This window comes from Setaria viridis, chromosome 2, assembly GCF_005286985.2.
Source record: "Setaria viridis chromosome 2, Setaria_viridis_v4.0, whole genome shotgun sequence".
Classification (NCBI taxonomy): domain Eukaryota; kingdom Viridiplantae; phylum Streptophyta; class Magnoliopsida; order Poales; family Poaceae; genus Setaria; species Setaria viridis.
In genome coordinates this window covers 3,432,730-3,457,707 of record NC_048264.2, presented here as the reverse complement: position 1 = coordinate 3,457,707, position 24,978 = coordinate 3,432,730, and the positions used below count along the sequence as shown (strand labels likewise).

At 39.5% G+C, this 24,978-nt stretch overlaps 2 pseudogenes; both read right to left on the bottom strand.

Moving 5' to 3' along the window:
• Positions 1-1,895: 1,895 nt before the first annotated feature.
• LOC117843964 (ABC transporter C family member 3-like) lies at positions 1,896-24,576 on the bottom strand (annotated as a pseudogene).
• On the bottom strand, positions 2,310-4,139 carry LOC140221758 (uncharacterized; annotated as a pseudogene).
• Positions 24,577-24,978: the final 402 nt, after the last annotated feature.

The window sequence follows — 24,978 nt, the reverse complement described above, 5'->3', positions numbered from 1 at the left end:
TGGTCTTTGCACTAGTGCGCTACCAGTCACGCTCGTGTTGCGCGTGGTATGCGCCCCGTGCCCATGCATGGGTTGATCAGTTACACTTTATTTCTGGTGGGTGACGTGGGCTGAGGTATAACCATGAGAAAGATCATATGAATGGAGTTGTTATGGGACGATGCATGTGTGAGACCGATAAGAAAGTTGTGTTGTGGTTTGTACTACTCCATTTCGCTATTACGAGTAATCATAATTTTCCCCATTTTTTTACCGAAGTCAGCGGAGAACCCCTACCTATTTTTTATAATTTTGTATTCCATACCCGTTTAATTCGCTCCCATGGGGAGTCAAACCCAAGCTTGTTGGGTGCTACTCAAGTGCTCTAACCACCAGGCTAGAGGCTCTTTCGCTATGATGTTCATTTTTGTAATTTGTTTACTACTCTCTACGTTTATTTTATAAGGTGTACGCGCATATCAAGATTCAAACTATGTTATCTTTGATCAATAATTTAACCAATAAAGTTTTATTTTTATAATGTAAGTTTGAATTGGTTAGATTTGTATTCAAATGTACTCCCCATAAATAATATAATATAAGATAAATTTATAGTCAAAGTGTAATTTGGAATATCGTGCCATATCATATCACGTCTTATAAAAATAAATGGAGGGAGTAGTAAATATATTTTTAAGATGTTTTATTCCGTCGGCAAATTATATGTACTTGTGCTAAAGTTGCTATTAAATGCCATCTAAAGTTGTTACGTTATTGCACAGTATTCACCTATTACATGGATACTTCGATACGGATACGCGATACGGCGATACTCCGATACGCCATTTTCTCAAAAAATACCGAAGCATGCCGTGCTTCCGTGGAAATCTGCAATGTCTACGTTTATGTCACTGGAAGCATCGGTATGTGTCATATGTTTGCTTGGCTTTTTCCAGTACAAGATTACACAATGAACAATTTTTACGTTCAAGAATTATGTCAGACTAAGGAAAAACTTCAAGTTCTAACTAAACTGGCCCTCTTCTTCTAGAATTACTACCAGCTAATTAGTTAAACATTTAGTGATTAATCTTGTGTGATTCATCGGTCACTCAATGCCATCGTCTTTATTTGCACATTTGTTAGATGAATCTTTGCAGAGTTAGTTCAGGACTGATATTTGTTGCCAGAAGCCACCAAAACCCTAAACTGTTGCACTGCGTCAGTCTGTTTTATGATTGAGCACCATGACCAATTTTCTGAAATATAACAGAATTAGTTTATGGAGAAATATAATAGCTCCTTTGTATTCTAGCGCACAGGTATTTGCAGATCAGCCCAATGTCATGGCGGCTCTGTTTTCTGAAACAAAGGCCATCGCCATTGGGAAACATAAGTGTAACCATAGCCACAAGAGTGATGCTGACACTAAACCACATCAATGATGGAAATAACACTATATGCTTGTCTAGCCTAGGTTCACCATTGATCCCATCTGGCTGCTGTGGCGCCACACCATACCAGCAACCTCTCATGGTGGCGATGGCACATTGGCACGAAGGCACTTTGCTACACAGCACACATGGTGAAGCTCTGAAATCTGAATCATGGCTGGGCCAATTCCGATGCATGTACATTGAAATAAAGACAGTACATACATCTGCAAAGTACGTGCATGGATCTTGAAAGGAACATCAGATGGGACCAACGGCCCAAAGGTTCCCGTGGCGTATATTGTAACAGCGTTACAGGCTACTAAGCTTGTAACAAGTAGATACTCACACTTGCGAGGGAGCTTGTCTTGTATAATATTTATGCCAATATGTTGGCAAGAACACATTCCGAAACCCTAGTACACAAAGAGTATGATGAGGCAACATGTATAGACTGATTTAGTTGTTTGTTTCTTGCATTTGCTACTTATAATCTGATCCCATGGTATACTCAGATACGAGTTTGGAAAATAGGGATGAACTGTCCTCCAGCAATTTTGCTGGTGTGTCATGCTCAGCGATTTCACCTGTTTTACAACATGAGCAATGTTAAAGTGGGAGGAGAAACAAAGTAAACATTTTTTTTGGCTCGTGAGGGTCTTACTAACCAGTGGCGGATCCAGAAACGGGCTCCGCCCCGGACTAACTAATATAAGGCTTAAAATCTTACTAGCCATGCACTACTAGATATAACATATTTTTTAAAGAGCACAAATAATTATATAATTCTCTAGATTCCAGTGTTGAACCAATAGACTCAAACAATACATAGAACATTGAAGGTAGAAAAGTACCAAATTAAGAGTCTTCCATGAAAAAAAAGAACCATACATGTCTTCATGAATTAACACCACTTCCACTTATTCCGACGTCCTCAATTCTACATAAAAAGTTTCAACATCTCAGCCCTATATAAAGCAAGATAACATTATGTATTGAAATAGATTAAGTAAACAACACGCACCTCGAGCCCTCGTTTGGCAAATTCATCTTACGATTTCTTAAGCCTTGAAAGCGCTTTAGAATTTTTTCATCTTCAATCGACGCAAACAAATCTCGCTCAATATAGCACATCATGCTACTATTTAGGCCATCATCATTCATTTTATTTCTTAGTTCAGTCTTGATAATATTCATAGCAGAGAAGGATCTTTCAACTGTTGCTGTTGCCACCGGTAAAATCAATGCAAGTTCAATGAGACGATACACCAAAGGAAAAGTTGTATCTCTTCCAGTCTGAACCATCTTCTTAGCAAGGTTACCAAGATCAATACAAGTATCAAAATTATCATCATGTCTGACTTCATCAATGAATATACGAAGGTCACCCGCAAGCTTTATGCAGTCATAATCACAGAAGTCATCTTTATAAATCTTAGCAAGCTCAACTAACTTCTGTACTTCAAAGTTGGCAAAAGGATCCCTCGGATCAAGACAAGCAACACATCTCAAGAGTTGAGTTGATCTTTCTGGAAATCGATTGTTTAACTCACAATAAACTTGATCAATCACAACATTGAAAATTCCATGATGAAAATGATGGTAGTAACTCACTAATTTAGCACCACGACATCTCGAACGACCTCTAACTGGTATCATATCTTCCATATTAGGAATTTCTATTTTGTTGAGGAGGCAAAACTCCTTTACCTCTTCAAAAAAGGCATCCTAACCATTTTCCCTCATTTCATTCATATTTCTCATCACAGAGCCAATTAATCTTATTGCACGAACAATGTTTTGATTTTTCTTTTGCAAACATTGTGACAAGTCTTGAGTCATCCCCAGTACTCTAATCATAAGATGTAATATGAACACAAATTCAAATGACTCCATTCTTTGAATCAATCCAGAGGCTGTAATTTTCTTTTCCCCATCAGTTCCATCTTCACTAATATTCTCCAACACCTCCAGTACAGAGGACCACATGATCATAAGACGTGCCAATGTTTTGTGATGTGTACCCCACCGTGTATCACCAGACCTAGCAAGACTAGTTTCTTGGTTTTTTCCTCTCCCAGAAAAAATAGCACTACTATCTAACTGCTCAACAAGCTTATCATGATGACTTTGAAGGAGTTGATCTTTCCTCTTGCAAGAAGCACTAACAATATTGACGATTGAAGTGACATAATTGAAGAAATCAAAAGCTGAGCCACAACACTTGGCTATACAAACTACCACAAGTTGCAATTGATGAGCAAAACAGTGGATGTAAAAGGCATATGGGTTTTCATTCAATACCAGTCTTTGTAACCCATGAAATTGTCCTCTCATATTTGAAGCTCCATCATATCCTTGCCCTCTAATCTTGGAAATAGATAGACCATATCTTCTAAGTATAATATCCAATGTTTCTTTTAGTGAAGTTGATGTGGTGTCAGAAACATGTTCAATGCCAAGAAACCTCTCAATCACACTTCTTTTATCATTGACAAACCTACAAGAGAAAAGAGAAAATAGTGTTACTTGAAAGCAACAAAACAAAACCAACAAAATAACCAAATGGAGAGGAGGTATATACCTCACAACCACAGCCATTTGTTCCTTAATAGATGCATCACGAGCCTCATCGACAAGCACCACAAAACAACGATCTCCTATTTCACTTTTAATTAACTCACTTGTCTCCTCCGCACAAGCCCTAGCCAAATCTTTCTGAACCATTGGACTACTCATTTGATTATTCCCTGGAGCATTTCACCGGTCACAAGTGCAGCCTTAGCATCCTTCTTTCTGTACCATTCAAGCATCCCCATAAAGTTCCCTTTATTTCTTGATATTTTAGACTCATCATGTCCACGAAAGGCTAGAGCTTGCAAAAGGAGAAATCTAGCAATGCCTAACATGATACTTAAACGAGCTTTATATGCCTCCTCTTCTGCTGCACTTGTAACAGGTCACACATGTTCAACACTTTGCCTCTGATTTTTGAAATCAAGTGCACGCTTTCTTGCATTATTATGAAAGCCATCAATTGATTGAGCATGCTCCTTGAAACAATTCTTTGCATTCTTCCAATTTCTAAACCCAACTTTGGTGAATGTATCATTACTATGAAACCCAGCTTGTTGTGGCTTAAAGAGATAACAATAAAAGCAATAAGCTGCATCCTTGGCTACACTGTACTCTAACCAATCAAATTGATCAAACCATGATCCAATAAATCCTCTTGATTGGCCTTTACCATCTTTTTTCATTTTTGGAAACTTATGACCAGCTGGCCTATATGGACCTATTTGTAGATATGCTCTCCTTGCCTCATCCCTGAAGTCATGATGAAAATCATCAATTGGCTTCCTTTCTCCTAGATCAGCAACTATATCTCTCATATCAAGTTTAATCTGTGGTCTTTTTTGCTCAACCCGGCTCTCTACACTTTCGGCACTACTCTTTTTAGCATAGTATTTCTCCATTCCAAGTTATGATTATGAAATGTTGCAATTGCAAACTAAGACTCAAATACTTCCTACTCAAATCAATGAAATGAAATATTCATTATCATTACTTTGCATAGAAATAGCAATTTCAAAAAAAAATTGCATACCGGAGGGAGCAATTTCAACAGGTGAACAGGGGCCAGCCAGCGGCCGTCGGGGGCTCATGCGGGGGGGGGGGTGCCGGGTGTGGGCGCGCCGTGTGGCCGGCAGGGCAGCGGGCAGCGGGGGCCGCGGGGCGGGCCTGCGGGCGGCGGCCTACCGGTGGGGGCGCAGCCGCGCGGGGCCGCGGGTGGCGGCGCGCGGGCGGCCGGCGAGGGCGCGGCCACGCAGGGCCGCGGGTGGCTGGCGGGGGCGCGAGGCGCTGGGGCCGCGGGGGGGGGGGGGGGGGCGGCGCGCGGCCGACGGCGAGCTGGGCGGGCGCTGCCTGGCGGCGAGTCAGGCAGGACTGGAGTCGGGGGAGGGCGCACCGCGCGGGTCGGCCGGAGGCAGTGCTAGACTGCTAGGGCAACGGGAGTTGTTGGGCTGCCTGGGCGCCTGGGCTAACTTCTCTTCGGGGTGGGCTAATGGGTCAAAAAGCTTTTTTATACTATTTTTATGAAGAAGTTTTCCACTGCTCTTGGGCCTCGCCCCGGGCTGCAGCCCGGGCAGCCCGGGGCCCAGATCCGCCCCTGTTACTAACCGTTGTCCAGAAGCAAGACTTTGTCACTGTCAAGAACTGATGTGATACGATGTGCTATTGTAATCACCGTGCATTCAGCAAATTGATGTTTTAAGGTTTTCTGAATCAAATTGTCCGTTATTGGGTCTACGGAAGAAGTTGCCTCATCCAGAACCAAGATCTTTTTCCTTTTCAGAATCACCCCTCCCAAACACACAAGTTGGCGCTGACCTGCGCTCCAGTTTTTTACCACTTTCTGTCACTGCAGTTCAAAATTTAAAACGAGTTATGGTTTTGAAATCATAGTCTTGGGACCTTCTGGTAGATATCGAACCTGTCGAATCAAGCTTAAGCTCATTCTAACTTCGTCCCCAAGATGACAGGAATCCAATGCCTAGAGACCACAAACATAAGCATTTTTAGCAACCAAATAGCACAAATGAATGTTTTGATTAAAACAAGCATGTAGGACAATTAAACTGTACCTCCCAGATTTGCTCATCGGTATACTCCCCTAGGCGGTCAATATTGCTTCGCAGAGTCCCCTGAAACATAACAGCATCTTGTGGAATGATGCTCAATCTCGTCCGAAGGTCATGCAGTCCAATGGTGCAGATGCCAATGCCATCTATCGACACTTGACCAACACATGGGTCCACAATGCGGAATAGTGCTTGAATCAAGGTTGACTTGCCACCACCTGTTCTTCCACCAATACCCATCTTCTTTCCTCCTGGTAAGATGCATGTCAGGCCTTTCAAAACAAAAGGCACTTGTGGCGCATACCGTACCTGTATTGCATACAATAATTTCGAAAAAATGGGGAAATTAACTAGAGAAGTGCGTAGCAGGTAATATTTGTTATCCACCATAAGAAGTGATCTATTTTTCTAGAATATTCTGTTAACAGGAGGAACAATATCAAAAGCAAAATGACATGTTAATATTGGAGTAATGCTTGTAACGAAAATGTTCTTTTAAACAACCAGCATTACTATCCCTTAACCTATATCACAATTTTTTGGAAGTTCCACAAATACTGATTAGAGCGACACTTATGCACACTGATAATACATAAAGTTCAAGAGACAAACGTGGAGGTTGCGAAGCCCAATTTTGCCCTCTGTTGGCCACTGGCAATTGGGTCTACTTTCTGATGTTGTAAGCGGTGGTTCAGAAGGAATATTCATATACTGCAACATTCTTTCCACGGATACCATTGTATTTTCCAAACTGCAGAGGACAGCAATAGCCCACCCTTGTAGCATATTAAGACTTAGTCCATAAGTGACTGCAAGACCAGCAGTCTCTGTACAAAATATTATCAGGCATGTTAGTAGACACAAAAAACAATTTTTTTATCTTTCTAGAAAAATCCTGATTTACTTACTTGGGTTGATTAGAGCAGCTGGTGAGGAGACCAAAAGTGTCTGTGTGAAGGAAAAAATAAAGGATGAGAGAATATCCAAGCGAAAGCACAACCATTCCATAGCAGCTGCGTTATATAAACTTGGTCGAGATAAATTGTCCATCAAATGTCCAACGAAACTGATAAATTGCCTTTCCTTTTGAAAGCATCTAATGATATTTGAGCCAGCTATTGATTTGGAAAAGTGTTGCATCACAGGGGCTCTGCATACTCCAATCAACCTTAGCAACTCTCTAGCAGCATCTACGTAGTATTGCTAAAAGTGTGGAGAGTGTATGATGATTAGAATCATAACATATTATGCACAGAACACATAATTATAAGTCTCAGATACAACTTAATGAATGTCAATGAGAGCTTGGATGTTGGAACAATAATTCTAAAAATAAAAATTAATGTCAAATATATAAAAATTACCTGATACCACAGTGATGCAATAATAATGGGAATAAAAATTATGAAGACTGACCATGCAACTTGTGACATTAGAACAATTGTTCCTAGAATCTCAATGGCAGGAAATAGAAGATAGCCCATCAAATCAAAAATTCTGGTATCCACTGTGCTTTGATCAGTGGAAGCCCACAATTTGTTTCAACTTTCAGCACTAACATGATAAGAAAAGCAAATAGCATCTCAGGAACACACCAGTTCCATATGTCGTTAAAAATAAAATGCTGAATGTAAAATTGCTTACTCTATTCAAGATACGCCCACTAGGAGAGTCAAAGAAAGACATTGGAGCTCGGAATATGCACTCGTGCATCTTTTCAAACAGAATAGTAGCAGTCTTACATCCACCCGTGACAAGAAGATGTGATCGCATGAAGATGCACAATGAGCTAACAATTGCTAATGCAACATACACATTTACCATCATCAAACTACTGACTGGAGGGTTCACATCTCTTGATATTGGGGCTGCCCAAGCCATCCATAAATTGCTTCCAATTTGAAGAACTTGGAAAATGATCTGAGCTAGCAAAATAAATGGCACAAGTGCTCCCTTATATGCCATCATAATATATTTCCAGTACATAATAAATCCAACCCGGCCTTTCTCCCTCTCTTCTTCTTGTACCAGTTGACCATTTTGGACAACTCTTTCTTCTTCACTGTTATCATACTTATCCTCTACTATGAATAGGGTGCTAGCATTGCCACCAGGGTGAGATGTACTATCGAAACTGTCACTACGACGATCCAGAATGTCTAGAGTTGATAACGCATCTTTATGGAATCCAACTAATTTCATGAGCTCTTCTCCAGATTTAAGAATTTCAGTGTAATCCCCTGACTGTGTTATTTTTCCATCTCTCATAACCTAAAAGATAACGAGAGAAATTGGAAAGGCGAAAAGGTTTGTTACGTGTATCTTAAAAGAAAAGGACTGGACATTTGTTGCCAGCTTACCAGGATAAGATCAGCTGAAGGTAAAAATTCAACATGATGGGTAACATATACAACAGTTTTTGAAGCTAAAAATCCTAGCAAGCACTCCTGCAATATGCAAGTTATAGTCAGTAAATTTCACTTAACAAAAAATAATCTAGAGATGATGGCACACAATTTAGAAAGGCAAACGATGTTATAAAAGACAGAATACTCATACTGCCATGTTGGGGCGCACAGCAATAGCCATACCTGGTCCATCCTAGAGAAAATACAGATATCTTTTACTTGGTTTCCATGTTAGCATAAGAGATATGTTAGTTTAAACAAGATTTGTTAAAGGTAAGATCCAGTGGTCAACCCAAGGTGTTTTTGGTTCGAGGAAATAAAGTGAACGGGATTAAATCTTTCATGATGGGAGTGCTTAGTTAAGTGAACGCAATTGAATGATCCTGAATCACTTCATGCACCTGTGAAGAGTGTTCCACTGAAATGCTGCATCATTCAGTTTGTCAAATTTGGCTGTACAATACAGAATGATGACAAAGCAGTGCACAGCTGCATCCTGCGTAACTGTCGAACTCTGTTCAGCACACGGTATGACAATGTGCAGTTGCCAGTGGGGTTCAGCAACAGCGAGACCTGAAGGCACAGCACCAGGAATAGACAATGGCAGAATCGACGCCGCCACAGTGATGGGGCAGAAAAAGCCCGTGACCAGATTCAGCGGGGGAGAGAGATGGTAAGGGTCTGTTTGGAAGATCCCTGGCTCTGAGATCCATGCAGGATTTAGAGTTTCTAGGATAAAAGGATCTGGTTTAAATCACTATGTTAGATGAAAATAAGAACAAGTGGCTCAACCAAGTACCCTCAATCTGTCTGCAGCATTATTTTGAGCTGGAGCTCTGCTAACGCAGCAACCAGCAGATATGGAAGTGATAGCTTTCTTCATATTTAACATATTTTCTTTAAACACCATCGTGCCTGTATTTATTGCTATTAAAACAAAACAAAGTCTAGTTCTGGGAATTGTATTAACCAATAAACTAAATAGCTCCCATTTTCAAATTTGGATAACTCTTCCAAGAATAATAAAATAGCTTGAGCACTAAAAAAATAAAACCAATACTGAATCAGAAACAAATTGGGCAAAGAAATAACTGTGAATCAGGATTATTGAGAAGCGAATGTCATAACTAAGAATATTCAATTGAATGCATTAAATGTCTAAACATACCTTGAATAAGTGCAGTCCCGTACGAGCATCAACCGCACTAAATGGATCATCAAATAGAAAGATATCAGCATCTTGATACAATGCACGGGCAATTTGTATCCTCTGTTTCTGTCCACCACTTAGGTTGATTCCTCTCTCTCCTATGATTGTTTGGTCACCCAAAGGTAATATATCCAAATCATTTTTTAAAGAGCATACTTCAAGGACTGTTTTGTATCTTTCCATGTTCATTTGTGTGCCAAAAAGTATGTTTTGCTCAATGGTCCCACTTTGTATCCATGGTGACTGACTAAGCAATTCTACCACAAGTTTGAACCTCCCCAAATAACTTTGGTATCTCACCAAGTATGCAAGATAATAAGCTTGATTTACCAGATCAAACAGTTCCACAAATAGCAACTCTCTTTTCCTGTTGTACACGAAAGTTCAGGCCTTGAAGAGTAGGGACCTGAGAAGATGTATCCCAAGAGAAACAACCATCGCTCACATCAATGGATATATCTGTGCTACCACTTGGAAGCTTAGTTACAGCATTGCTCGCTCATTCCTCAAGGCGTAGAAATGAACATATTCTGTTAAGAGATACTTTTGTCTGAATGATTGATGAGATTGCGCCCGGCAGACTGTGAATAGGACCCTGCAACTGCCTAAATGTGGCCAGACCGCCAGAGCAGATAATACTTTTCCTGTTTCTAGTGGGATGCCAAACAGTATGCAAGTTCCAAAAGTGATCATGGCAACAAATGCAGGAACACCAAAAAAAGACAGATATAAGCATTGATGAGGTGTAGACATATTTCTTTATCCAGTTCATCTCAACCTTCCTCAACTCTTTTATCTTGGACAAGAATATCAATTCCCAACCCTGAAGCTTGAGAATGCGCATGTTCTGTAATATCTCAGACATACCATTCATTCTAGCATCCTTGGCATTCATAGTTTTCTCTTGGTAATTTTGCTCGATCCTCCCCAAAGGTATGTTAGCTAACATTGTCAAAACAGTGGCAGCAAGGGCGGCAAATGCTGCCAGGCCAAGAGTAGAGTATAAGATAACCATTGCAAGAGTAATTTGCACAGGGAGCAGCCAAAGTTCGTGCATAGACCAATTGAAATTTCCTACGCACTCAGCATCAAGGTTCACAACATTGATCAGCTCTCCACTTGAGCTACCTTTCCTGGACCGATTGGAAAGGACAAGACCGTTTTGGTAAATAATAGCAATAAGAGCAGAGCGCACACGCACGCCTAGTTGTTGCGATCTGAAGAGCAAATGCCTTGATGAGTAGACAGAGCTGAACGCCTGAACCTGAAAACAAGGGAACAGAAGCCATGTGATGCAAGATTCATATATGAAACTTCGGCATGCGAAAACACAACTAAAGGATTATGATACGTTTTTGTCTAGGTCCAGCTTTAACACTAATAAACAATATCTAGCAGTAGCGTATCTAGGAACACTCATAGGATTGATGAACATAAACCATGTACAAAAATAAATGATTAAAGTAGGCTAGCTTGAATTATACCATTTGGTCACAGCTTCCAAAACAATGGATCAAATGCAGAGTATTTGGATGACCAGTGATTACTAACGGTTACTGCCTAGGTGTGCAGTCATGGAAAATGCAATTATTGATGCAGGTTTACTACTAGGTAAGGGCTAGCTGGTAATTGGTTTTGGCATAAATTAAATCAGCATTTACTTTTTATTCCGAAGGAACATGCCTGAGCATTTGTATATTTAAGTAACAGGAAGAAGCAGTACAACTTTAGCCTTGTGCTAGCTTGAGGAGCTGATTGCTGAACAGCTCATACATTGCACTATAAGGAAAACAGATGACGACCTACAGTAAAAATACATCAGAAAGGATACTATTGGGGTGCAGAACAACAGCATGCAGCTCCCGCCTGAACCCAACGAGCTCTAAAGTACAATCCCAAGACTTGCATTATTTTTCACAAAAGCTCGAAAGTTACATGCATATACTTTTTCACAAATATCTTAATTATTAGGACTTGGTTGCTCGGTTTCCCACAGCAGCAAGGGCCAAGGGGATAGAAGGGGCCGCCATACCTGGTTGGTGCTCGTCGCTGGCGATGGGTCCGACGAGGAACTGGCGAAGAGACGCGTTGAAGAGCGGCGGAGGGCGTGCCGCCGCTCGCCAGTTGTCGCTGCCAGGAGACAGAAGGCCGCGAGAAAGGTTGATGAAAGTAAAGGCAGGTGCCTTCGATCTAGTCTCAGCCATTGGATCAGGGACGGATGGATCAGATCCACCGCTGCAGGCCCACGGTAAGGTAAGCCCGTAAAGGTGAAGTGACTTCGATCTAGTCTCCAACGAGTCCACGTATTAATCATTATAGTAATTTTTTCAGGTAATCTCTACCTAATATTAAACCAACCCTCATGATTGTTTTGCAAAAAAGTCTCTCAATTTTTTTAATCAACCGCAATCCTTAGAATAGCAGTCCTTGGAATAGTTCTTGACGATTGTGCAAAAAAATCCCTTTCTGCGGCCGTGTGCCATCCACCCGTGCCCCTCCTACTCCGGTCCCTTTCTGCATTCGTGTGCCATCCACCCATGCCCCTCCTCCTCCAGTCCCTTTCCCTGACCTCGCCGTCCGCCGCCATCGGCCCCTCGCCATCCACCGATCGCCACCTCCACATGCGTGGTGCGTGCTACCATTTGAGGTTGCGCGTGGGGGAGAAGAGAGGTCACTACCACCCCCCTCACCATCCTCCAGCCGCTCGCGCCATTGCCCACCTCTGCATGTGTGGTGCGTGATGCCATGGGAGATCGACTCCCAGCCGACGGATTATTCCGATACGTATTCTCTGTCATAACCAACAAGAACTTGAACTTGATTCGTACCCAACAAGAACTTTTTTGATTTGATATTTTTTGATCTAATATAAACAAAAGCCTCCTGAACTCATCGGGCACCAATCCTGATTTGGGTGCTCATGATCTCATCGAAGAGAAATCTTAATCTCGTCGGACAAGAATTGAGAAGTAAGTCTGCTTGCGCTTGTAATCTCGTTGAGAGTCTGCTTATTGCTGTTGTTACATGAACTGACAAAATCTGCGCATTGTAACAGACTCATGCTTTATTTTTTGCAGATAATGGATTCGAACATTGAATCACCCAGTGGTGTGGATCTTGATGATAGGCCATAAAAACAATCAAAGTATTCTGAATTGATTGTTTCTGAATCAGATAACCAGACGTAATTAAGCAATCAGACGTAATTAAGCAATTAGAAGAACATAGCAAAACTAAGGTTGATGAAGCATATGATTATCTCCCAAAAGATATTTGGTATTTTTTTCATTATACATTGTTAGTTCCCTCAGTTATGATTGTTCAAATTACTTGACTTTTGGCATATTATACAATGAGCGATATGGATTTTTGTGCTTTGACTTTTGTTATATTATACAATGAGCGATCTGGATTTTTGTGCTCAAATAGCAATAGAAATATCTTTGGAATATGATCTACTGGTGAAGATAGACGATATATCTGTCAAACAAAAAGAATTGTTGTGTCTGCTAGATCAAAACAAATACATGGATGATGATGTATGTACGCTTTCATAAAATACTTTCTAAATATCATTAATGACTGCTGATGTATCTTTTAATCTTTACAGGTAATCAGCGCATATATATATGGTATAAAGGGTACGGTTCATCTACGAAATATGAATGATATTAAAATATATTATGAGAATCCTTTTATTTCAGGACTGTTAAAAAGAGATGGACTACTTGGAATAAATTAAGGTGGCAACTTTATTACGGAGGTTGTGAAAAAATATCTAAAATATGAAATGGTAACATCTATGTTTGTATTTTTCATATTTTACAAATTCTAGGTTTGGCATTTTTTTTAAAAAAATTGTGCATGTCTGCAACTAATTCAATGTCTTACTTATAGATTCTACTTCCAGTAAATATAGAAGAAACACATTGGTATTTAGCTATTCTTAACGTAAAAAATTGTGAGATACAAGTACTGGACTCATTATGTTGAAAGTTCCATCAAGATGACCTCACTAATATGGTAAGTTACTATAGCATTTATTGCCCTTTATTTATGTAATAACATATTCTATATGATCCACCACTTATGTGAATAGATTTAGCTATTGATTAACATATTCAATTTATTTACAACTAAAAGGTCTGCAATGTCATTTGAGCATTCTTGAAAAATAGGAAGAGTTGATTGACCATAATTGGAAAAATCGGGAATTTACTAAATGGACGATCATAGAACAATTGGAAGAACCAACCCAGAAAGACGGGTATGCTTCAACACATTAACCTCTTTTTTAAATATAGTTATTTTTCTGTAAGATTCTTTGCCCTTTTTTCAATAATTATTCTTCTGTAACCATACAGCTCATCTTGTGGTCTATTTATGGTCAAGTTTATGGAATACCGGACTGGAGAGACAATAACTCAAGCTATAACATAGGTATATTTTATATAGTTGATGTCATATTAATTTTTATACTTACCCACATTCATTGCTACTTTACAGGAAGATATTAGTCAATTTAGACAGAAGTTAGCCTATATACTATTATGTTGGAAAACAAACATAGCAGAAATGACTACCAAACCCGTATAAAATCATGGCACTGAGAAAAATTCAAATGATGTTGTGATATTGGAAAGTCAAGATGATGGAATGAAATCCAAAGATTTAGAATCATTATCTGTTCATGAAATGAAATCCAAAGAATTAGAGTTATTATCAGATCAAAATAAATACGTCACTAATGTCCATTCTTTCTACGATGAGTGTGCAAGAGTTACTTGACGGCCTTTGCGACTACATCAAATCAATCAATTGTGCAGAAACATTGAAGTAAGCCATTTCAAATTACTACCGCTCGATATTTTTTTAGTTTTCAAATACAATTTAGAGTATACACTATTTGATTTTCCTAATAATTTTTAGGAACGTATGGATCCAAAACTCCAAGCCATATTCCATTACCTTGACTGTCAAAAAGCTGCAAGAAATGCTAAATGAGGACGTGCCCATGAACCGTGATTGTTTAAATTTGGTCATACGAAATATTATGATTATGTTCGACAACAATAAAATAGTGAAGAAGACCAAAGGAGCAGTATCAAAGTATTGTCTGGACATGCAATTTTGGGTATGGTCTTATATGTTATCATGTGTCTATATACATGTACACATCCCTTGTGATCACCTTTTTAAACAATTATTATTTAATTTTCTAGGTCACTACAGATTTTGGACAACACCCGAACTACCATAAAAACTTGGATGTGGAACGGCTAGCAGAGACCGTTCGTAGCTGGCCTAGTATTACATATAGTGTTTCAAGATGCAAAACAGTAAGGAACATATCTCTACACCTAGCACCACCGTTGTTTCACTATTCTAACAACTTGCCATATGCAGATTCTTATGCCAACAGAATTCAATGGTGGCTTCATTGTGATTGTACTCAATAAATACACCAGAAGAGTATACATTTTGGATCCAACTCCTCTTAACCCCATTTACCAATACAACCCAAATGCAAGATATGTGAATAAACTTTTATGGATAGCTGAATATTTACCAAAAGCCATGTCAAAAACATGCCCTGGGTCTATATGGAATGAGGATATTTTCCTGTGGCATCAAATAATCATACCTGATGTTCCAATTTATGACAGGTAAACTTACATTCAAAATGAAGATTAAATATACTAACTTTTTTGTTGTCTTGAATCATTTTTAGAATATTGTTTATAACTTAGATTATTAAAAAATCTATCTTATACTAGGGAACTATCCGGTTATCTTGTTTCCCTCTTCATGTCCGCATGGAAAGATGAAGAACTACAATTACCAATTTTAAAGGTCAGTATCATGGAAATTTTAAATTAATGTTGTTTATTTAAATATACAAATTTAATGTTGATGGTTTACCTTACAAAAAATTATAAATCTATAGGATGGGTACGAGCTCAGAAAGCGAATTTTGGGACAACTACTAATATACAAAGACAATGAATGTAAATACAATATGCCTTCCGATGTCCTGGGCTTCATAACTTGTATCAGCAATACTCGAAAGTGAAAAGAAAGAGGGTGATGTCAATATGAGTGTATCAAAAGAAGCTTAAAACATTCAAATGATGAAGATACAGCGTATCAAATCATAGTCCCTATTATGCTTATGTGATTAGTACAATTTATTTGAGTTGCAACAAACCTTTTGTACCTGTCTTGATCCAAGTGTGCGAGCATGTGTGTCACTACATGCCAATGGCATGGTCAGAACAAAATAGCACGAGCCATGAGACCCTGACAGGAACGTCTCTGTACGTGTATGCCTGCGTGCGTACATGGAAAATCCACTGATATATTTCCCACCGGGGACGGGTCTATGCGTGCATCACTGCGTGAAAGTGATTATTCTTTATTTGCTCCTAGATGCTTGTTGCATGTGACACTGCACGCATGCAGGTTTAACGACAACTTTTAACCGTGACATCCTGTCTTGTCAGTACCTTGCACTAAAATAGGATGGTTTACTGAGTGAGGTCCACACCATCACATAATCACACGAATTCCATATCTCAACTCAAATCAAACAAAGAGAAGAAAAAAAATCATCCACGGACTTCATCTCAACCAATCCCAACTCGTAAAGAACACACGAAACAGACAACATAAAAGAATCTGCCTACAATTTGTATTAGGACACGAGTCAATCCTTACCATATACAAACGGACTGCAATATACCAATATACAACCCCAGGTAACAGGACAATCCACCTACAAGTTGTATTAGGACACGAGTCAATCCTTACCATATACCAAAACGGACTGCGATACACCAATATATATACATGCATAAGTATCCAATATGCAAGCCATACAACACGTTCAGTTTCTAGGTAAAAAGCCTCTCAATACAACCCGAGGTGACAGGCCCCTAGATACAACTGTTATTTTTGTATAGAAGTGCCATTGTTGCTTTTAGATCTATACTAAGAAAACAATCAAAGCAAGATTCTTCTCTCCTGCACTCACATAATCTATCACTGCAGAATATTTCTGTGGCAACAACAGGTAACAAGCCCTACTTATAAACTAATTGAAGCTTCTTCTCTCCCGCGCTCACAAAGTCTCACTGCAGATTACTCTGTAACAAGTAGACAGCCTCAAGTTGTAGCCGACACTAGCTCAATCTGAAAATTCAAGTTGGTACTGAGAACACTATATTTTAGATGAATTCCTAAAAACAAATGCTCCTACTTTTTTCAGTAGTCATATTGTCTATTATAAGTTTATATTATTTCAATCTATTGTGCAGAGAACGCCCTTCAATTTGCCAAACCAGATGACAACAAACAACTGTACATGTGACAAACGAAGCTAACATCTATTTGTTAGTATTCCCAAATTAACTACATATACTTGTAGCAGTTTTATAAGGAATACAAAATTCGCATGCAGTGGAGTCACAATCACAAGTCATTGATGCAAATGAAAAGAGAAGGAAAAGAGATACAGAGCGTTATGCCAAAATGACAGATGAAGAAAAGCAGGAAAAACTGAAAAAACAACGTGAAGCTTGTCATAGAAGAAAAGGTAGAGATGCAACACAATACCAAAAAAATGCACAAAAGAAAGACAGAAATATCAAATATGCAGCCAGAACAAAAGAAAGCTAGAACAGAACAAGCCACAACTAACCGTGAAATGAGGAGCAGCAAAACAACGAAAGGTTCAATTGTAATGGACAATCCTACATATATTGAAACAGATATGTCAGCTGAAGTCAGTACATCTAGCTTTAATGTTAAACACAGGAAACATGTGACGCTAGGAGAAAGGCAAACATTGCTAGCCCATCAAAACAAAAAATTCATGAAAAAACAAAAGGGGATAGTTTATTCATCATCAGAACAAGATGAATCCATGAGCGAAGAGGACAATGACATAGAATTGCAAAAACAGACAGAAATCATGAATATCGGTAATACTCTAAATTCTATACAACACTTTCGCATTTCAATACAATATATGCAAATTCCAATACAAAAGTATTGCTGGTCAAGATATGCTTAATACACGGTATACAGTACTTTAACATTTGAATAGACTACATATATCCATATATTCTACTAACAATCTCCATCCAATAGAAATACCCTCTTCAGTATGCCTAACCATAGAAGACATTGATGCCCCAACCCAACTAACAAATGATGAAGATAATGGTAAGGTTATCAACTCCAAAGTAAATTCTCACATGATACAAAAGAAACACAAATATGCATTCACAAAATACTGTACAGGTAATGATGGAGTGATATTTGAACAAGACACGAACAAGGATCATTACATGTTCTCAGGTCAAGGTATGCTTCAATACTTTTAAAAAATCCTTCCATCATTATGTTAATACTTTCCTAAAAAATTTTATATAAAAAAAATTCAACAGAATGGGACAGAGATGTGGATATCGAAATTAGAGAAGATGAAGAAACTACTACAAAAATCTCAGATCCATATGACATTGTCTACAGGAACATACCAAACGACAAAAACATGCTGAAAAATAAAGAAAATTGCATATATTGCAATGCAAATAAATTTGAGTACGAATCCGAGGGGTTATGCTGTAGAAAAGGACATATTAGATTAGCCAATCCAGAGACACCTCCTGAACTCATGAGACTTTGGACAAGTAATGATTCTGATGCAAGATATTTTCGGAACAATATAAGATTTTTCAATGGACACTTCTTATTTACATCTCTTTATTTCCACCTAGATAGTGAGACCACTGACATGAGAAAAGCTGCTATTTACACCCGAGCTCATGGCCAAATGTATCACAATATACAATCATATGAAAATAGTCGCTCAGATCCAAAGCACCTAGAGTTGTACTTCTACGATCATGATCTAGCCTAGAGCATCGGTATCGACATTGCCAAGAAGAAAAGTACGAGCAATACAAACATGTAGTCACAATTTTAATAAAAATTATACATGAAAACCCATACTCTAAACAGTTTAGAAGTTTGGGACAAAATGAAAAACTTGATGACTACAGGCTGATCTTGAACCTTGACCAAAGATTAGACCAAAGAACATACAATGCACCAATAACTTCTGAGGTAGCTGCAGTGTGGATCGAGGGAAATGAAAGAAGAAATACCTTTGACAAGAATGTAATACTACATGGAAACAACAACAAAATACAAGGCATCAGATCATACTATGGCTGCTATGATCCGTTGTCTTATCCTCTATTCTTTCCAAGAGCTGAACTCGGTTGGCATTCAAATATCCCAAGAACCAATACAATAATGGAACAATTGAGAAATGATAATGTTGATCGCAACAATAGTGACAACAACCTAGGTTAGAATTTCATATACTTTTGTCTTCTAAGTTTAGTTTACATATATGAAACAACTACATAAATATTCCTCTAACTTTAGCGTTCCAATTCTTACACAGATTCAAGCAGTAAGCTGTGGGTAACCATGAGAGAATATTACTGCTATAAAATCCATGCAAGACCAAGCATATTCAACCCAATATTCCACAGTGGTAGACTTTTTCAACAGTTTGCCGTTGATACATACATCAAGATTGAGAGCTCCAGATTGAACTACATATGGCATCATCAGAAAGAAATAAGGGCAGATCTATACCAAGGCCTCCTGAATAGCATTCAAGAAGGAGAACAAAAGGGTGATAAAGTAGGAAAACGAATAGTGCTAGCATCATCATTTATTGGAGGGCCAAGAGATAAATTGCGACGATATCTAGATGCTATGGCTTTAGTTCAGAAATATGAAAAGTCAGACATATTCCTAACAATGACCTGCAACCTAAACTAGGAAGAGGTTACCCGAGAACTAGAGTTTGCACCAACACCACAAGATCTGGGCAAAACTAGAAGAAATGAAGAATCAACTGTTGAAAAAGCACATTCTTGGAAAGGTAAAGGCATATACCTATGTTCTAGAGTTCCAAATGAGAGGTCTACCTCATGCTCACTTCTTACTGATAATGACTGGAAAATACAAGTACACATGTCCAGAGCAATATGATAGAATAATCTCCGCCGAGCTGCCAGACAAGCACAAGTATCCAGATCTATATAAAATGGTCATCAAACATATGATGCATGGTCCTTGTGGCATATTTAATAGAAATTGCCCTTGCACAAAGAATCGAGCATCTTGCAAAAACAATTATCCAAGACCATTTAATGAAACTACAATTCAAGGCAAGGACTCCTACCCATTGTATAGAAGACGGAATGTTGGACACACCGAAACAATCCGGAACTGTAAACTAGATAACATATGGGTTGTTCCTTACAACCCATACCTATTGCGCTTTTTCAACTGCCACATTAATGTTGAGGTATGCTCAAGCATTAAAGCCATTAAGTACCTATTCAAATAATTCTACAAGGGACATGACCGGGCCTCTGTATCTGTAACTGGGGCGGATGATGAAGGCGAAATTGATGAAATTAGACAGTACAGAAATGCACGGTGGGTTACACCTCCAGAAGCACTATGGAGAATATATGGATTTGAATTAAGCAAGATAAACCCATCAGTCATGCAACTGAAGCTTCATCTCCCAAACACGCACATGGTTTCATACCATGGAAAAGAAAAAATTGAGAATGTTATCAACCGTGATGGCACGAAAAGGGCAATGTTAACTGCATACTTCGAAGCTAACAGGTTACATGAAAAAGCACGAGGCATACTATACAGGGATTTTCTTGAATGCTATACTTGGAAGAAACAAGGAAAGTTTTGGCAACAAAGGAAACAGAAAGCTACATACCATGTTGGCAGAATAGTAGCTGCACATCCGAGTGAAGGAGACCAATATTACCTTCTAGTTCTACTAAACCACGTGATAGGAGCCACGTGATATGAAGACTTACGAACAATTGATGGCAAAATAGTGCCAACCTTTCAAGCATCTGCAGAAAAAAGAGGACTAATTGAAGTAGACAATACAATAGATAACTGCATGATAGAAGCTGAGTTGTTTCGTATGCCATCATCACTACGACAGCTTTTTGCAATAATTCTGGTGTTTCGTGAGCCCAACAACATCCGTACACTATGGAACAACCACCTCGAAGCAATGTCAGAAGACTATAGCAGAACCTACAAATGCAAACATATGATCCAACAAATGGTGCTCAAAAATATCAGGGATATGTTGCAATCAATGGGAAAAAACATATGGTCATTGCCTCTTCCAGAGATTGACGAACAGCAAAACACGACAAACGATGTACCTAGAGAGATCGAGGAATCCACAATTGAGGTAGACCCAGAGGATGCATCTTTGCATACATACCTAAACAAGGAACAAAGGGCTACATATGAAAAAATTCTAGCCGCAGTTAATAGTGATTCAGGAGGTCTATTCTTTGTCGATGGACCGAGAGGCATAGGAAAAACTTTTCTATATAGAGCGCTACTGGCTACAATCCGTGGACAAGGTAAGATTGCTTTAGCTACAGCAACATCTGGTGTAGCAACTTCAATAATGCCAGGGGTAGAACCGCCCACTCTAGATTCAAGATACCACTAAGGATAGATGATGGATCTATTTGTTCATTCACAAAATAAAGTGGGACAGCCAAGCTACTTCAGACAGCTTCATTAATTATTTGGGATGAAAAATCTATGACTAAGAGGCAAGTAGTTGAGGCTCTAGACAAAAGTATGAGGGACATAATGGACAACCCAAATCTTCCATTTGGTGGAAAAACAGTGATATTTGGTGGAGATTTTAGACAAGTTCTGCCTGTTGTGCAAAAGGGAACAAGAGCCCATATAGTGGATGCATCACTAAGAAGTTCGACCTTTGGAATTGCATGCACCAATTAAAGCTTGTGCACAACATGAGGGCACATAAAGACCCGTGGTTCGCAGAATACCTACTGCGTATAGGAAATGGCATCGAAGAGACAAATAAAAATGGAGAAATATGTCTACCTACAAATATATGCGTGCAACATACACCAGATGACAATGGCCTCGATACATTGATCGAGAATATCTATCAAACGGACAATGCTCTCCTAAAAGATCCAAAATACATCACTTCAAGAGCAATCTTATCAACAAGGAATGACTGCGTGGACAGCATAAATCTAAAAAATATTGAATGTTTCCAAGGAGATGAGATAGTATATCATAGCTTTGATTCAGTAGAAGATGATCCTCATAACTACTATCCACCGGAATTCCTGAACACACTTACACCAAATGGACTACCGCCACATATGTTGAAGCTGAAAATTAACTGTCCCATCATACTACTCAGGAATATCGACCCAGCTAATGGACTTTGTAATGGCACAAGGTTGGTGGTACGTGGATTTAAAAAAATTCAATTGATGCAGAAATTGTATTGGGACAGCATTCTGGGATGAGAGTTTTCTCGCCTAGAATCTCATTATGCCCCTCTGACGATCCCATTATGCCCCTCTGACGATGAGATGTTCCCATTTCGTCTTAATAGGAAACAATTTCCTATCAGACTAAGCTTCGCCATGACAATAAACAAATCACAAGGTCAGACAATACCAACAGCTGACGTGTACCTACCTGAACTAGTTTTCTCACATGGCAAACTTTATGTCGCGCTTTCTAGGGCAACAGAGACAAAAAACATAAAGATACTGACAGGTCTACATGATGAAGAGAAGAAGAAGAAGAAGAAGAAAAAGAAGAAGAAGATCAGTACAACTGAGACATACACAAAAAACATTGTGTATACAGAAGTCCTCACAAAATAAGTGATTATTAAAAGGAACATTCTTAAGTCATAGCTGTTAGAGAAGACACACCTTTATGAATAGTATACAACACTTCAGATCTTACTACTATTTAAAAACTTAAAATTTAGTAAACATGAAGAGAGAAACAAATTATATTCAGTAATTCATCAATTCAATTTGGTAAAGACATAATTGAAAATTTAAAAACAACAATAAATTATAAACCAAGTTTTGCGCCATGTGTATTAAGACGTGCGATGCTTTTTTTCCTCCCATGCAACGCACGAGTATATTTCCTAGTATTAGTCATTGTATTAGTAGTTACTAGATCTATCAGAATTTTCAAAATGTGTATAGATAAAAGGGTAAAACATGTGGACCTAAACAGGTACTCCCTCCGTTCCAAATTATAAGTCGTTTTGACTTTTCTAGATTCATAGGGTATATCTAAGTGCATAGCAAAATCTATGAATCTAAAAAGACTAAAACAACTTATATGGGACGGAGGGAGTATATAACTTAATTTCTATAGACATCACTTAATTTAGAATTTTAGATGATGGCAAAGTTTATTGTCAAGATCAGGATCCAGAATACATGGCAGCACTATTCCTCACAAGCAAAATAAAAGAGAGGTGCTCTGGGGAGGAGATCTGCCACTTCATGCCGCGCGACTACGTGCTCTGGCTGCCCGCCGCCGCTCTCTAGGTCAGGCATGCACGCACCAGGAAGTGCTAAATAAAAGAGAGGTTAACAGAGTAATGGTAGTAGCTTCATTAGCTTGCTTATGAAAGGCTTGTGCCAACAGGAACAAAGTTTGTCCATGTCCTTCATCTGATGATCATCGAGCGGACACAATCGATTTGGCTATAGCTGCAACATCACCCTGCATTCGATCTCTGTACTCTCTAGTCATGAGAGATCTGCATTAGCTCTATTTGAATTTGCTTGGGCTTCTGGATTGATATGGTTTTTGTTCCCAGCGTGGCTAAGAAACAACTCCAATCAAGGATCAGCCATGCTTAAAAAAATGTGCACATTTCTGTCGTTCTGCAGTTTGTTTTCAGAAGTCAGGTGTCCTGCTTTTACAGCCCTGTACTTCTTGCGCCAACAGAAAGCTGAAATTATACTATGTCCGTGCGAGCAGATAGCTTGCTCGTCTCTATTTGCTTAATGAACTTGGTTGTTCATTTGCCAGTAATCTATTTTTGCTGGCTTGACCCATTATTGAGCGAACAAGTTACTTGGCACCAAATGCAGGGGCTCAATATTATTTGTGCCTATTAATCCTGTAATGTATCATCACCACCAGGATACTCATCTCATGAAGCCAAACACATGATGTATACCAACAACTTACCAACTAAAAAAATGTGAACATCTCCCTGAATCTCCACATTCAGTTTACATATACAATTGATCATTCAAGCTGCAGTGTCTATTGGACTGCGATGCCAAAATGGTGATCTCCCAAATACTGCAGACTGATTAATTTCTTTTAGTGATTAAGGTTTACCACATTAATTATTTTCGTTCATCCTTTCATCATTTGCAGTTCACAGTAAACATATCCATTATCCAATGCATGTTAAAGTCAGATAAGTAACTGAGTACATGTCGATCAGTATTATCATAGATTCATAGTTGACAAAGAAACAAGTACAGGGTAATAGTTGGCTCTGGCAAAGAAGTTGCACCGACTCCATTTACAAAATTTCACTGAACTAAAAAAAACAAAGATGCCATCGGATATCGGAAAGCTGTAGTAAAGATCTCCAGCACTCTGAGGAACAGGATTTGGAAACATCACTTTGGATTATCTTCAATTCTTCATACACCTTGAGAAGGCTCGCCACCTGCCCTCGGGACGCCTGGATCACGGACGCCGATGGTCTCCGTCGCCGCCATTAGCGATTGCGAGGGCGGTGTCTGCTGGACGAGGGACGGCGCGGCCTCGGCCGCCCCGCCTTGGAGCTGCTCCCCTGCGGCGGCCCGCTTCTTCACCTGCTCCGCCGCCCACGCCGCCGCCATCTTCCCGGCGATCTTGGCCTTCAACACCCTCTTCAACTCCCGCAAGTCCACCACCACCTCATCGCTGCGCGGGACCAGCATTGCCCAATGGACGAGCAGGTCGGCGGCGATCCCCAGAGCACCACGGCGGCGTTGACGGGCGCCGAACACCCTGCGCACGGCGAGGTACCTGCCCGGGTCGTCGTCCGGCGGGAAGTATGGCGCGAACACGCACTTTGGCTCGCACCTGCTCCGACGGGATTGCTGGCACGCCACGCACGCCCGCCGTCCTTGATCTCCCGACGCCGGCGTTGGGTGTCACAGTGTCTACACGTGATGTCTTACTGAGTATGGACACTATCTATCGACACTTTGGGTTGGGACTGACCTTATAATTATATTGATTGCACATCAGGAGTCAACACGATTCATTAGCGAAGTATAATCCCCGTAATTATCTCCTTCCATATCTCTAAGCTCTCTCTCTCTTTGATTCTCTCCCAT